This window comes from Eulemur rufifrons, chromosome 30, assembly GCF_041146395.1.
Source record: "Eulemur rufifrons isolate Redbay chromosome 30, OSU_ERuf_1, whole genome shotgun sequence".
Classification (NCBI taxonomy): domain Eukaryota; kingdom Metazoa; phylum Chordata; class Mammalia; order Primates; family Lemuridae; genus Eulemur; species Eulemur rufifrons.
This window is the reverse complement of record NC_091012.1, coordinates 66806442-66822042: the sequence shown is the minus strand read 5'-3', so window position 1 is coordinate 66822042 and position 15601 is coordinate 66806442. Positions and strand designations below refer to the sequence as shown.

The 15601-nt window shown below is 35.2% G+C and overlaps 1 protein-coding gene across 2 annotated transcripts in view; it reads left to right on the top strand.

The window, feature by feature from the left end:
• The window catches only part of GPRASP1 (G protein-coupled receptor associated sorting protein 1), a 45177-nt gene that overhangs the window by 19050 nt on the left and 10526 nt on the right, over nucleotides 1-15601 (top strand). The gene's annotated exons all lie outside the window — the stretch shown is intronic.

Genomic DNA, 15601 nt, shown 5'->3' with positions numbered 1-15601 from the left:
TTTTAAAGGTAAAGCTAGTCCACATTGAGCCTCCAGCAATTCATCAGTTATTGTTTGTTTTCCTTCTAGTACTGGGTCTAGTAGCGGGCTTCTGATCTCAACAAGTTGTGGTTTTCGGTATCTACTTTTCTCTCACTTTGGGGGACAGTAGCTTTTCCTGTGACCTCAATTCTCTGATGGATCTAAGAAGAGCTGTTAATTTTTAGTTTGTCTAGCTTTTTTCCTTATAATGACAATGGGAATAATGACTTCCAAGCTCTTTACATGTCAGACTGGAAATCAGAAGTCTCTGTTTTATTATTTTTTGAGTGTTCATTCATGCTATTGTATGTTTCTTGTTAGAGATTATCTTAGTTGTAAGTTCCCTAATCATAGTAACATGTAGGTGCCATAATGTCATCCTTAGTAAACAAGTTTGAGAACAGCTTTTCTTCCTTGTTTTTCTTATAAGTGTGAGATATAACAGAATCACTGCCCAATATAGTTTTAGCTCTTATGTCTTTTATCCATTTGGAGGTAGTTTTTATATATGGTATGAGGTAGGGGTCCGACTTAATTCTTTTGCATATAGCTTTCTAGTCATCCCAGTCACATTTATTGAAGACATTTTTTTCTCATTGAATGGTCTTAGTACCACTGTCAAAAATCAATTGTCCATAGATGTGTAAGTTTATTTCTGGACCCTCAATCCTATTCCATTGATCTATTTGTCTGTTCTTGTGTCTGTACCACCCTATTTTGATGAGTATAACTTTGTAGTATGTTTTGAAATTGGGAATTGTGAGTTCTCCAGCTTCTTTCTTTTTTTTCAAGATTGTTTTGGCTATTTGAAGCCCATTGCAATTTCATATGAATTATAGTATCTGCTTTTCCATTTCTACAGAAAAGGCCTTTAGAATATTCGTAGTGATTATATTTGTCCCTAAGGGTTTTTAGCAAGAACTATATAGTCTGTCTTTAATTTGTGAGATTATTTTTATTTAGCAGGTTACATTTTGAATGATGTAAATGAAGCTGAGATTCTTGTGGTAAACATAAGATAGAAACTTTTTTTAATTTCACCACTTTCATAGACTCTGTGTATCAGAGATCTACAACCACCATATTTATATATTGGGAATAATTCATCATTATTAATCCTTGCAGGGAGAAATTCCATAAATTGGCTTTTGAGAAATGCTATTGCAGTGTGCTGTACAACAGATGCTAGCAGTTATAAAATCTCTTTAAAAACTTTGATAATATAGTATTGCTTTTCCTGTATCTATTTAAAAATTACAAAAAGCTTTTTCTTGGCATAAAGGGTCTACACTAAACATAGGAAAACAGGCTATTGCTACTTTTCAAAGGGCTCAGTAGACATTAAGGAGCATATTAAAGCAATCAGTAATTAATACACCTGTAGACAGTTCATTGAGTTGTTTTCCACTCACTTTGTTTCTGTATGCCAGTGTTATCACAAAATAATACTGATGAGTTTACCTTTACTCTCTGAGCAGTAAACAAGCTTAAAGTTTCTAAGCCTTGAAAAGTGGCCTTGGTGCTAATAGTTAAATTCAAAATAATCTCCTTGCCTTCAACAAGGTCTTATCAGCTGATATCTTACAGCTTTATGATTTAGAGAACAGAGCAGTGACTTTGGAGTTGGGTGGGTAGGAACTTTGTGATGTGCTCAGTATCAATATACTCAACAATTTGCCAAGTAATTCCCTAAAAAAGAGTTCTAGTATACCTTTCTACTGCTGAAAATCAAAGACCACTCTTCCTATTTTGCTGTCACTGCTGTAACAAATTACCACAAATTTACTTTTTTAAAACAACATGAATTTATTATCTTACTATTCTAGATGTGTAAAGTCCAAAATTAGGCTCATTGGGCTATAGTGAAGATGTTGGCAGGGCTGGTTCCTTCTGAAGGTTATGAGTGGATAATCTGTTTTCTTGCCTTTTTTCAAAAGTTTCTGAAGTCTGCCTGTATTCCTTGGTCATGGACCCTTTCTCACATCATTCTAACGTTTGATTCCATTGTCCCATCTTTTTCTTCTGTGTTTGACCTTCTTGCCTCCCTCTTGTAAGAACTCTGTGCTTATATTGGGACTATCTACATAAGCTAAGATAATCTTCCCATCTCAAGATTTTTTTTTATTCTTATTTCAGCATATTGTGGGGGTACAAAAGTTTAGGTTTCATATATTGCCCTGCCCCCCCCCCCCGAGTCAGAGCTTCAAACGTGTCCATCCCCTAGACAGTGCGCATCGCACTCATTATGTATGTATACACCCATCCCCTCCCCCACCCACATCTGCCTGACACCCAATCAATGTTATTCCTAAATGTGCTCTTAGGTGATGATCAGTGAAACCAATTTGATGGTGAGTACATGTGGTGCTTATTTTTCCTTTCTTGGGATACTTCACTTAGTAGAATGAGTTCCAACTCTTTCCAGGAAAATACAAGAGGTGCTATATCACCATTGTTTCTTATAGCTGAGTAGTACTCCATGGTATACATATACCACATTTTATTAATCCACTCATGTATTGATGGGCACTTGAGTTGTTTCCACATCTTCGCAATTATGAATTGTGCTGCTATAAACATTCGGGTGCAGATATCTTTGTTATAGAATGTCTTTTGTTCTTTTGGGTAGATGCCCAATAATGGGATTGCTGGATCAAATGGAGCACAGTCCCTTTTTGCCATGTGAGGTAACACATTTACAGGTTCCAGAGATTAGGATATGGGCATATTATTTAGCTTACCATACCACTTAGAGTAAAGGCAATGGTCACAGCTACAAGCAAGTTCTAGATGTGTAAATGATGTGGTAAAACAGGCTATTGATATTTTGAGTTTTTGGTATTATATGGATATCTTTAACATACTTACTTCCAATCATCACCATGTCACCATCCATGAATTCACAAAAGGATAGTATCATAATAAGGTATCATATACCCCAGATTTCATTACTAAAGTGGAGTTGTGAAATTTGACCATTCTGTAAATTTCACTTCACAATGAATTAAAAAACAACTTGGAAACCTTTCTTCTGAGGAATTCCTGTAAATATGACAGAGGTTCATTTTAATACCTCTTTACCATGATAATCCTCTACTATGGGCTGAATCATGTCTACCACAAGATTTATATATTTAAGCCCTAATCTCAAGCACCTCAGAATGTGACTGTGTTTTGGATAGGGTCTCCAAAGAGGTAATTAAGTTAAAATGATACCATTAAGATGGGCCCTAATTCAATCTAATTGGTGTCCTTATAAAAAGTGGAAATTTGGGCACAAAGAAAGACAGCAGACATGCACATGCACAGAGAAAACACCATGTGAGGAAACAGCAAGAAGGTGGCCATTTATAAGCCAGGGAAAGAGACCTTAGGACAAACCAAACCTGCCAACACCTTGATCTTGGCCTTCCAGCCCCCCAAACTGCAGGAAATTAAATTTATGTTGTTTAGGCCACCACCCTGTTGTATTTTATTGCGGCAGCCCTAGCAATATAAAACATTCTCAAACTTTTAGATATTAGCTTGACATTTTGCATCATATTGGAAAGAAAAGGAGCCCTATGTTTATGGTGAATGTATAGAGTTTTGTGGAAGTTTCTTTAAATTTTCAAACTTTATAAATTCTAGCAAACCTATAGCCCTTTTTCAGTATTGTGTTTAATTTCAGTGTGGAAGTGTATGTATTAGCTTACCACCTGCTTTAGATAACAGAATAGCAAGAAAAATATAGAAAGCCCAGGAATAAATCCACACATTATGATAAATTGATCTTTAACAAAGGTGCCAAGAACACACAATAGGGAAAGGACAGGTTCTTCAATAAATAGTATTGGGGAAACTGGGTGTCCACCTGCAAAATAATGAAATTAGATCCTTATCTTACAACATCTACAAAAATCAATGTAAAATAAATTAAAGACTTAAACATAAGACCTGAAACTACTAGAAGAAAAAATAGGGGAAAAACTTTGCGACATATATCTAGACAGTGATTTCTTGAATATGAACCCAAAAGTACAGGCAACAAAAGCCAAACTAAACAAGTTGTATTACCTCAAACTAAAGAACTTCTGCATAGTCAAAGAAACAGTCAACAGAATGAAAAGACAATCTATGGAATGGGAAGGCAAATTTGCAAACCATATATTTGATTAGGTTAATTTCTAAAATATGTAAGGAACTCAGTCAACTCAATAGCAATAAAAATAACCTGATTTTTAAAATGGCAAAGGATCTGAATAGACATTTCTGAAAAGATGACATACAAATGGCCAGCCAATACATTAAAAAATGCTCAACATCACTAACCATCAGGGAAATGCAAGTTAAAACCATAGTGGGATATCACCTCAAAAGTATCAGAATGGCTGTTACCAAAACGGCGGAAGACAACAAGTATCGATGAGGATGTGGCGAAAAGGGAATCTTTGTACACTGTTGGTGGGAATGTAAATTTTACTGCCATTATGGAAAACTGTATGGAGGTTCCTCAAAAAATTAAAAATATAACTACCATATGATCCAGTATTCTCACTGCTGGGCATACATCCAAATGAAAAGAAATCAGTATGTTGAAGAAATATCTGTACTCCCATGTTCATTGTAGCATTATTCACAGTAGCCAAGATATGAAATCAACCTAAGTATCTATGAATGGCTTAATGGATAAAGAAAATGTGGTATATATACACAATTGGAATACTATTCAGTCTTTGCAGTGAAAGAAATTCTGTCATTTGAGACAATGTGAATGAACATGGAGAGTATTATGTTAAGTGAAATAATCCAGGTACAAAAAGACAAATACCACATGATCTCACTTATATGTAGAATCTGAAAAAGTTGAACCCATAAAAGTAGAGAATAGAATGTTGATTAACAGGGACTGTGGGGTGATGTTGGTCGAAGGTTAGAAAATTTTAGTTAGATAGGAGGAATAAGTTCAAGAGATAGATTGTACATCATGGTGACTATAGTTAATAACAGCATATTGTATACTTGAAAAGTACTGAGTGAATTTTAATTTCACCGCCTAAAGATGATAAGTATGTGAGGTAATGCATATGTTGATTAGTTCAATGTAACTATTCCACAATGTATACATATTTTTAAATAACATATTTTACATGATAAATATATACAATTTTCATCAGTTTAAAAAACCAAACCAAAATAAAATAAAATGAAAACTCTTCACCTCTCTCTTTCTCTCTCTCTTTATCTCTCTCCTTCCCTCTCTACCTCTACCCCCTCCTTTTAATTGAATTACAGAGTCAATAATTTAGGAAAAAGTGGGCAGCTGGCTCTAAACAAATTTGAATTAAAATTTTTTAAAGACACACTGGGCAAGACACTTTCCCTTTCACCAGCAGAAAATACTATCTCCAACAAAGTAATTGGTCTAAAGATTTTTAAGCGGGTGCTTCTTAGTCTGTTTGGTCAAAGGTAGAAGCTTATAAAAGCATGATACTTCTTTCCAGATTTTAAACTATAGTGTAAACTGACATGATTTATATAATTAACAAAAAAGATATTCCTGGGTTCCAGAAGCCTTTATTTATTCAACAAGTTGAATAGTCTGTTTTGTGGCAGGCACTGTTGTTAGGTTCTAGGAACACAGCATAGAATAAAATCATCCTCAGGGAGCTTACATTTAGGGATGGGGGGAAATAGATAATAAGAAATTAAATATGTAAATATGTAATATTAAGTAGTGATAAAGAGAAAAATAAAACAGGGTATGAGGATAGAGGGTGTTGGAAAGGGGAATACTATTTTAGATAGAATAGTAAAACAAGTTCTCTTTGAGCAAATACCTGAATGAAACGAGGGAGTAAGCCACGAAGCTCTCTGACAGAGAAATATTCTAGGCTTTGGGACTACAAATGCAGAAATCCTTGGGTAGGAATGTGCTTGACTTGTTCAAAAAACAGCAAGGAGACCAGTGTGGCTGAAATGGAGGAAGCAAGGGGAGAGTGATCAGAGATGATTTTAAAGTGGTAGCCAGGGGCCAGATCATGTAAGATATCGTAGGCATGGAAAGGAGTTTGAATTTTCTTCTAAGTCTTATGGAAAGCCATTACAAGGTTTTAGCAAAGGGAGCAGTGTTATCTGACTTATGTTTTTAAAGGATCATCCTGGCTACTGTGTAGAGAATGGACTCTAGGGAAACAAGAACGGATGAAGGGAGAGTAACTGGTAGCTATAAAGCAATTGTAGTGGGCCAGGTAACAGATGGTAATGGCTTGGAATAAAGTCTTAGCTCTGGAAATGGTGTTAAGTGTCCACCTTTGAAATATATTTTGTAAGTAGAGCCAATGGATGTTGTGGATGGATTGACTATAAAGTGAGAGAAAGAGAGGAATCAATGATGACTCTGATGCTGAGAACCTCAATGAATAAAGATGACATTTATTGAGATGGTGAAGACTGAGAGGAGTAGGTTTTGGAGGAAAGATCAGGAGTTCAGGTCAGGACACGTTGAGTTTGAGAAGCCTTTTAGACATCCACATGGAGATGGAAAGTAGGTAGTTGAATATACAAGTCTGGGATTTTTGAGAAAGGTCCAGATTAGAGATAGAAATTTGGGAATCATCAAGGTATAGATGATATTTAAAGCCAAGAGACTGGGTGAGATGACTAAGAGGTATAGATAATGTAGATAGCATGAGAAGGAGTTCAAAGATTGAGCTTTGGGGCATTTCAACACTGAAATACAGGAGATGAGAATGAGTCAGCAAAAGCAAAAGCAAAAGCAAAAGCTATGAAGGTGTAGTCAGGAGTAGCCAGTAAGGTAGGGAAAAAACCAGGAGAGTGTGGTAGGTTGGAAGCTAAGTCAAGAAGATGTTTCAAAGAGTGAGTTATCAACCCTGTCTAATACTACTGATAGGTGAGATGACCAAACATCCTTAGTTTCCCAAGACAGTCCTAGTTAATGCCTATTGTACAGGAATAATTGTTAACAATACCAATTCTTACTACCAGAAGTGTCCTGATTTGGGTGATAAATTATATGGTCACTATGATGATAGATCAATATGAGGATTGAGAATTGACTATTGGGTATGGCAACATGGAGATCATTGGCAATCTTGACAAAAGCAGTTTCAGTAGAGCAATCAAACTTTGTTGGATGTTGGGGATGAAAGATTGGAGTGGTTTCAAGAGAAAGAAGAGACAGTGCAACGTGATAACTATAGACAACTATTTTGAGAGGTTTTACAGCAAAAGAGTTCAGAGAAATGGTGAAGTAGCTATGAAATTATATGGGTAAAGGGAGAATTTTGTTTTCAAGATAGGAGATATTACAGCATGTTTACATGTTAATGAGAATATCCAGTGGAGAGGAAAAAAATTTTAAAGACTTTATTTTTTAAAGAGCAGTTTTAGGTTTACAGGAAAATTGAAAAAAAGGAACTAAGATATCCCATATACCTCCTATCCCCAAATACGCATAGCCTCATCCATTGTCAACATTCCCCACAATAGTGGTACATTTGTTACAATTGATGAACCTATGTTGACTCATCATTATCACCCAAATTCCATTGTTTACATTACAGTTCACTCTTAATGTTGCAAATCTTAAGGGTCTGCACAAATATATAATGACATGTGTCCACCATTAAATTATATCATACAGAGTAGTTTTACTACTTTAAAAATCCTCTGTGCTTGGCCTATTCATCCCTTCCTTCCCCTAACCCATAGCAACCACTAATCTCCTTATTGTCTCCATAGTTTTGCCTTTTCTCAGATGTCATATAGTTATAATCAAACAATATGTAGCCTTTTAGATTGGTTTCTTTCACTTAGTAATATGCACTTAAATTTTCTCCATGTCTTTTTATAGCTTGATTGCTCATTTCTTTTGAGCACTGCATAATATTCCATTGTCTCGATATACCACAGTATATTTTTCCATTCACTTACTGCAGGACATCTTGAGTGTTTCCAAGTTGGGCAGTTGTTTGGCAACTATAAATAAAGCTGCTCGACACATCCATGTGCAGGTTTTTGTGTGGACATAAGTTTTCAACTTGTTTGGGTAAATACCAAGGAGAACACTTGTTGATTGTATGTTAAGGATGTTTAGTTTTGTAAAAAACTGCTAAACTGTCATTCAAACTGTACCATTTTACATTCCCACCAGCAGTGAATGAGACTTCCTGCTGCTTCATACTCTCCCTAGCTTTTGGCATTTTAAGTGTTTTGGATTTTGGCCATTGTTATAGTTGTGTATTAGTATGTCATTTTTTTTGAATTTGCATTTCCCTAATGACATATGATGTGGAGCATCTTTTCACATGCTTATTTGCCATCTGCATATCTTCTTAGGTGAGGTATCTGTTAAGATCTTTGGCCCATTTTTTAATCATGTGGTTTGTTTTTTTACCGTTGAGTTTTGAGTTCTTTGTATATTTTATGTGACAGTCCTTTATCGGACATGTTTTTTGCAAACATTTTCTCCCATTCTGTGGCCTCTGTCTCTTGATAGTGTCTTTTACAGAGCAGAATTGTTTAATTTTAGTGAGGTCCAGCTTATGAATTCTTTTTTTAAAGAAATGTGCTTAGATTTACCTTTTTAAGATGTTTTTATTTTTATCTTTTATTGATACATAGTATTTGTACATATTTATTTGGTACATGTGATTTTTTTTTCATGCATACAATGTGTAAGATCAAGTCAGGGTATTTAGGGTATCCATCACCTCTAGTATTTATCATTCCTATGTGTTGGGAACATTTCAAGTCCTCTCTTACAGCTATTTTGAAATGTACACTACATTGTTGTAACTACAGTCACTTCACCCTACTCTGCTATCAAATATCAGAACTTACTCCCTCTACCTAACTGTGTGTTTGTTCCCATAAACCAGCCTCTCTTCACTGCCTCCCAACACACATACACACCCTTCTTTCTTTCATGGATCATGCATTCAGTGTCATATCTATAAGTCATCACCAAAACCAGGGTCATCAGATTTTTTTCTGTTATTTTCTAGGAGATATATTTTACATTTAAGACTATGATCTATTTTGAGTTAATTTTTTTCAGGGTGTAAGGTATGTGTCTAGATTAATTTTTTTTGCATGTGGATGTCTAGTTTTCCCAGCATAATTTATTGAAAAGATTATCTTTTCTCCATTGTATTGCCTTTGTTCCTTTTTCAAAGATCAGTTGACTATATTTATATGGGTCTAGTTCTGGGCTCTCTCTTCTGCTGCATTGATCTATTTGTTGTCTGTCCTTTCACTAGTACCATACTGTCTTTGATTACTGTAGCTTCATAATAAGTCTCAAAGTCATAGAAGCATGAGAGCCCCCAATGACTGTATTGCCCTGGAATTTTTAACTCTCATAGTTGTACACACCTACCCTCCAGCAATTTGTTTATTATAGTTCAGGTTTTCCTACCACACCACTGATTCCCAGGGAGCCTTCTGTTCCAGTACGTTGTGATTCTCTGTATCCACCTTTTTCCTTCCAGTTTTGGGGTCAGCACTTTAGTCTGTGACCTCATTTATCTTAAAGATCTAAGAATTGTTGATTTTTTTAGTTTGTTCAGCTTTTTACCTGTTAGGACAGAGTGGTGACTTCTAAGTTCCTTACATACAAAACCAGAAACTGGAAGTTGAGAGGGAAGTTTATATGATAGAGGAGAGAAAGAAGAAAATTGCTGGAACAATTACCTTGAATAGAAGAGATGGGATGTCATCCAGTGGACAATAGAGAGGTTGGCTTTAGATAGGAGCATGGACAATTCATTCATGGAACAGCAGAAAAGGCAGAATTTATGGGCACAGATGTAAGTGGTACATAGATATGGTGGTAGGAGTTTATCAAAGTTCTCTTCTAATCACTTTTTTTAATAAGAAGCAAAGTCATCAGCTTAAATTGAGGAGTAGGTAGGAGGTGATTGTTGTTTGAGGAGAAGGTGTGATATCTGTTTTTTATTGTGGTAAATTTTATATGACATAAAACTTTCCATTTTAACCATTTTAAGTGGATAATTAAGTGGCATTAATTACACTCACACTATTGTACATCCATCACCACTATCTATTTCCATAATTTTTCATCACCTCTAATGGTTTGAATTGTGTCTCCCCAAAAAGATATGTTGGAGTCCTATTCTTTAATACCTCATAATTTGACCTTATTTGGAGATAGGGCCTTTATAGAGGTATTTGAGTTAAAATGAAATTATTCAGGTGGGATCCTAATCCAGTATGACTGGTGTCCTTATAAAAAGGGGAAATTTGGACACAGAGACATGCACACAGGAGAACGCCAAAAGTCAAAGCACACTAAAGAGTGCCAACACCATCAGAAGCTAGGAGAGAGGCCTGAAACACATCTTTTCCTTGAGACTTCAGAGGGTGTAGGGGCCTATAGACATCTTACTCTTAGACTTCTAGCCTCTGGAACTATGTAACAATAAATATCTGTTGTTCAAGCCACTCAGTTTGTGTTAATTTGTCACAGCAGCCCAAGGAAAGGAATACATCAGCCCAAACAGAAATTCTGTAACCATTAAGCATTTTCCTCTCCTCTTAGCCCTTGGTAACCTCTAATCTACTTTCTGTCTCTATAAATTTGCCTATTTTAGATATTTCATATAAGTGAAATAATGTAATAGTTGTCCTTTGGTCTGGCTTCTTTTACTTAGCATAATGTTTTCAAGCTTCATTCATGTTGTAACATGTATCAGAACTTCATTCCTGTGCTCACTTCGGCAGCACATATACTAAAATCAGAACTTCATTCCTTTTTCTGGCTGAATAATTAATGTATAGCTTTCTATATAATGATATATAATTAATATATATTAATATACAATAATATACAATTTATATATAATATAACTTATATAATTATATAACATTTATATATATATAATACTGTGTATCTACATTCATCAACTGATGGCTATTTGGATTGATTTCATCTGTTTTTCTTTTGTGAAGAACTATTAGGAACACTTGAGTACATGTTTTTATTTCAATACCTCTTTTCCTTTTTCTTGGATATATTATCTAGGAGTAGAATTGCAAGGTCATATGGTAATTTTGTCTAGCTTTTTGAGGAACTACCAAACTTTTCCACAATGGCTGTGCCATTTTACATTTCTATCAGATATGTATGAAGGTTCCAATTTCTCCATATCCTCACCAATGCTTGTTATTTTCTTTTTTTTTAAATTTTATATCCATCCTAGGAGGTGTACAGTAGTATCTCAGTGTGTTTTTGATTTACATTTCCCTAATGATTAATGATATTGAGAGTCTTTTCAGGTGAATATTGACTATTTTTATAATTTATAATTTTGGAAAAAAGTCTATTCAAATTCTTTGCCCATTTTTAATTGGATTGTTTGTCTTTTTGTGGTTGAGTTGTAGGAGTTTTTTTATGTTTTCTGGATATTAAACCCTTACCCAGATAAATTATTTGCAAATGTCTTCTCCCACTCTGTAGGTTATCTTTTAATTTTCTTAATGATGTCCGTAACATTTTTAAAAAGTTTTGATAAAGTCCATTTTATGTGTTTTTTTCTTTTGTTGATCTTTCTTTAGGTATCATATCTAAGAAACCATTGTGAAATCTAAGTTCAGGAAGATTTACCCCTATGTATTCTAAGAATTTTATACTTTTTTACACTTATATTTATGTCATTTTGGAGTTAATTTTTACATATGGTATGAAGTAGGAGTCCAACTTCATACTTTTTATCTCAGCCAAATATTTATTATATTAAAGAATCTTATAAGTTATATACAAGAAAATCCTCTCTCTTCCATGGCATGATACCTAAGTAGATTAACCAAGTTCCTAAAATAGGAAGGAAGAAAAATATTTTATCCACTGAAACCACAAAGCAAATGGTACGTAGCCTTTTTACATTAGCTTTTTTCACTTAGTAATGTGCGTTTAAGTTTCCTCCAAGTCTTTTCATGACTTAATAGTTCATTTATTTTTAATGCTGAATAATATTTCATTGTCTAGATGTACCACAGTTTATCCTTTCACCTACTAGAGGACATCATAGTTGCTTCCAAGTATTGGCAATTATGAATAAAGCTGCTAGAAAGATCCATGTCAAGTTTTTGTGTGGAGATAAGTTTTCAACTCATTTGGGTAAATACCAATGAGTTCCATTGTTGTATTACATGCTAAGAAAATGTTTAATTTTGTAAGAAACTACCACACTGTCTTCCAAAGTGGCTGGACCATGTTATATTCCTACCAGCAAAAAAATGAGACTTTCTGTTGCTACACCTCCTCACCAACATTTGGTGTTGTCAGTGGTCTAGATTTTGGCTATCGTAATAAATATGTAATGATATCTCATTGTTATTTTAATTTACATTTCCCTGATGACGAATGATGTGGAGCATCTTTTCATATGCTTATTTGCCATCTGTATATCTTCTTAGGTAAGGTGTCTATTAAGGTCCTTGACCTAGTTTTTAATCATATTGTTTTCTTACTGTTGAGTTATAAGAGTTCTTTGTATATTTTGAATAACAGTTCTTTATTAAATATATCTTTTGTGAATGTTTTCTCCTGTTTGTAGCATATCTTATTATTATCTTGACAGTGTCCTTCTCAGAGAAGAAGTTTTTACTTTTAATGAAGTCCAGCTTACCAATACTTTCTTTCATGGGTCATGCCTTTGGTATTGTATTTAGAAAGTTTCACCATACCCAAGGTAATCTAGATTTTCTTTTATGTGATCATCTAGGAGTTATAATTTTGCATTTTATGTTTAGGTCTATGATATCTATAATCCATTTTTAGTAAATTTTTGTGAAATGTGTAAGGTCTGTGTCTAGATAATTTTTTCTTACATTTAAATGTCCAGTTGTTTCTGTATCATTTATTGAAAAGACTCTTCTCCATTATATTGTCGTTGCTCCTTTGTCAAAGACCTGTTAACTATATTTACGTGGGTCTATTTCTGGGCTCTCTGTTCTGTTGCATTTATATATTTTTCTGTCCTTTTGTCAATATCACACTATCTTGACTACTATAGCTTTGTAGTAATACTTTTTTTTTTCTGGGCCAATTATCTTAGATTTTTTTTCCCCTTGTCTCCTATTTCCAACTTCAATGTAATGAACAGTTTGATGTATTTCCAATCAGTCTCTTTTCTATGCTTATCTAAACAAATATTAATTGAGCATCTACTATAGGCTATTTGCCACATTATTTTCCAGCAGTGCAGAACTGCCCATGTTCCTTTGCTTATGTCAGACACTAGGTCCCCCTCCTTAAATTTGCTCATCCTTTCCCCTCTGCTCTTCCCTCACCTTCCTTCCTCCAGCCAATATCTACCCATCCTTTAAGACTCATCTCACATGTTGCCTCCTCCCTGAGGCTCCCAGACCCAGTGTGTAGGTCCTCTTTTGTCAATGGCACTGCATTATCATGCTGCACTGGTGTCTCTCACTGGGGTGGAACTTCATGAGGAAGAGACTGTGCCTTATTCTCCTTGGTATCTCCTACACTTAGCATAAGACCTAGGATAGAATGCTTAGCTCATGTGACTGAGTGATTGTGAGTCTCCTGAAGTGCAAGTGCCTCCGGTTGGAAGTTGTTTCCAAGGGACAGGACTATGAGCTTTCTGACATTCAGTACACAGCAAGAATAGGAGACAAGATAAGTGCTGAAGAACAAGAGAAAGAACCCAAGAGTAAGGAAGGGAACTTAATGGTATCAAAGGAAGGAAAGGAATTAATATTTATGAAGGGTGTTTATAATTAGCACTTTGCATATATTATCTTATTTAATCCTCTCAACATTGCCATCCCCATTTTACTGATAATAAAATTGAGGATCAGGATGTAAAGTACCTTGCCCAAGGTCATAGTGAGTAGCAGAGCTCAGGTTCAAACCCAGTTCTGTGTGCGTTCCAAATCCAAGCTCTTGTGCACATTGGTGATCAGGTAGATGTGATATGATCAGCACCTACCATTTCCCTAGACCCTTTAGGGGCACCTGGAAGAGATCCAACAGCTTCTAAATAGAGAGCACTAAAGGCCTTCAGCCTCTGGAGAGATAGTGAGTGACAGATCGGATATCCAGGTCTTCAGACACTGAGCCTTTTCACTTCCAAATACCCTGAAAGGGGTGCTAAGGCCTTAGAATTTAGGCAAGAGTTAAGTCTCCTAGGCTCTGGAGGAGGCCAACAAAGGCCACTTTTGGGAAGTCTCACCCAGCCCAGCTTTCTCTTAATCTTCCCACTTTGTAGTAATTCTTGAAGTCAGGTAGTGTTAGTGGGTCCTACAACTTTGTTGATCTCCTTCAATACTGTGTGGGCTATTCTGGGTCTTTTGCCTCTTCACTTAAACTTTAGAATCAGTTTGTCAATATCCACAAAATATTTGATAACTTGCTGGGATTTTGATTAAGATTGCATTAAATTTATAAATTAAGTTTGGAAGAACTGGTATCTTGACAATATTGAGGCCTCTAATCCATGCACATAAAATATGTCTCCATTTATTTATTTATTTATTTATTGGTTCTTTGTGTGGTTTTTTGTTTGTTTGTTTGTTTGTTTGTTTGTGGAGACCAAATCTTGCTCTGTCACCTGGGCTAGAGTGCCATGGCATCAGCCTCGCTCACAGCAACCTCAAACACCTGAGCTCAAGCGATCCTCCTGTCTCAGCCTCCCAAGTAGGTGGGACTACAGGTGCTCACCACCACACCTGCCTAGTTTTTTGTTTCTATTTCTAGTTGCCCGGCTAATTTTTTCTATTTTTAGTAGAGACAGGGTCTCCCTCTTGCTCAGACTGGTCTCAAACTCCTGAGCTCATGTGATCCTCCCACTTCGGCCTCCCAGAGTGCTAGGATTACAGGCGTGAGCCACCGTGCCCAGCCCATGTATTTAGTTTTTAAAATTTCTTTCATCAGTGTTTTGTAGTTTTCCTCATAGAGATCTTGTGGATATTCTGCTAGATTTATTCCTAAATATTTCATTTTTAGGTGCTCATGTATTAATAAATGTGTTTTCAATTACAAATTGCACGTGTTCATTGCTGGTATTTAGGAAAGCCATTTCTTTTATATATTTTTTGTTTTTTAAAAAATATTTTTAATTATTATGAGTACATAATAGTTGTATCTTTTACATATTAACCTTGTATCCTGCAACCTTGCCATAATTACTTATTAGTTCCAGAAATTGTTTTCTTTTGTTAGTTCTTTAATATTTTCTACATAGATGATCATTTCATATACAAGCAAAGATAGTTTTATTTCTTCCTTCTCAATCAGTATACCTTTGATTTCCTTTTCTTGGCTTCATTGCATTAGCTAGGACTTCCAGTAAAATGTTAAAAAGCAGTGGTGAGAGGGGACATTCTTGCCTTTTTCCTGATCTTAGTGGTAAACCTAGTTTCTTACCATTAAGTATGATGTTAACTTTAGAATTTTTTTAAAAATTCTTTATCAAGTTGAGGAAGTTCCACTCTATTCCTAATTTGTTGTGACAACTTTATTCTTTAGTCTGTGGATATCCAGTTGTCTTAACACCACATGTAGAGAAAGAACAGAATTTTCAATAAATTG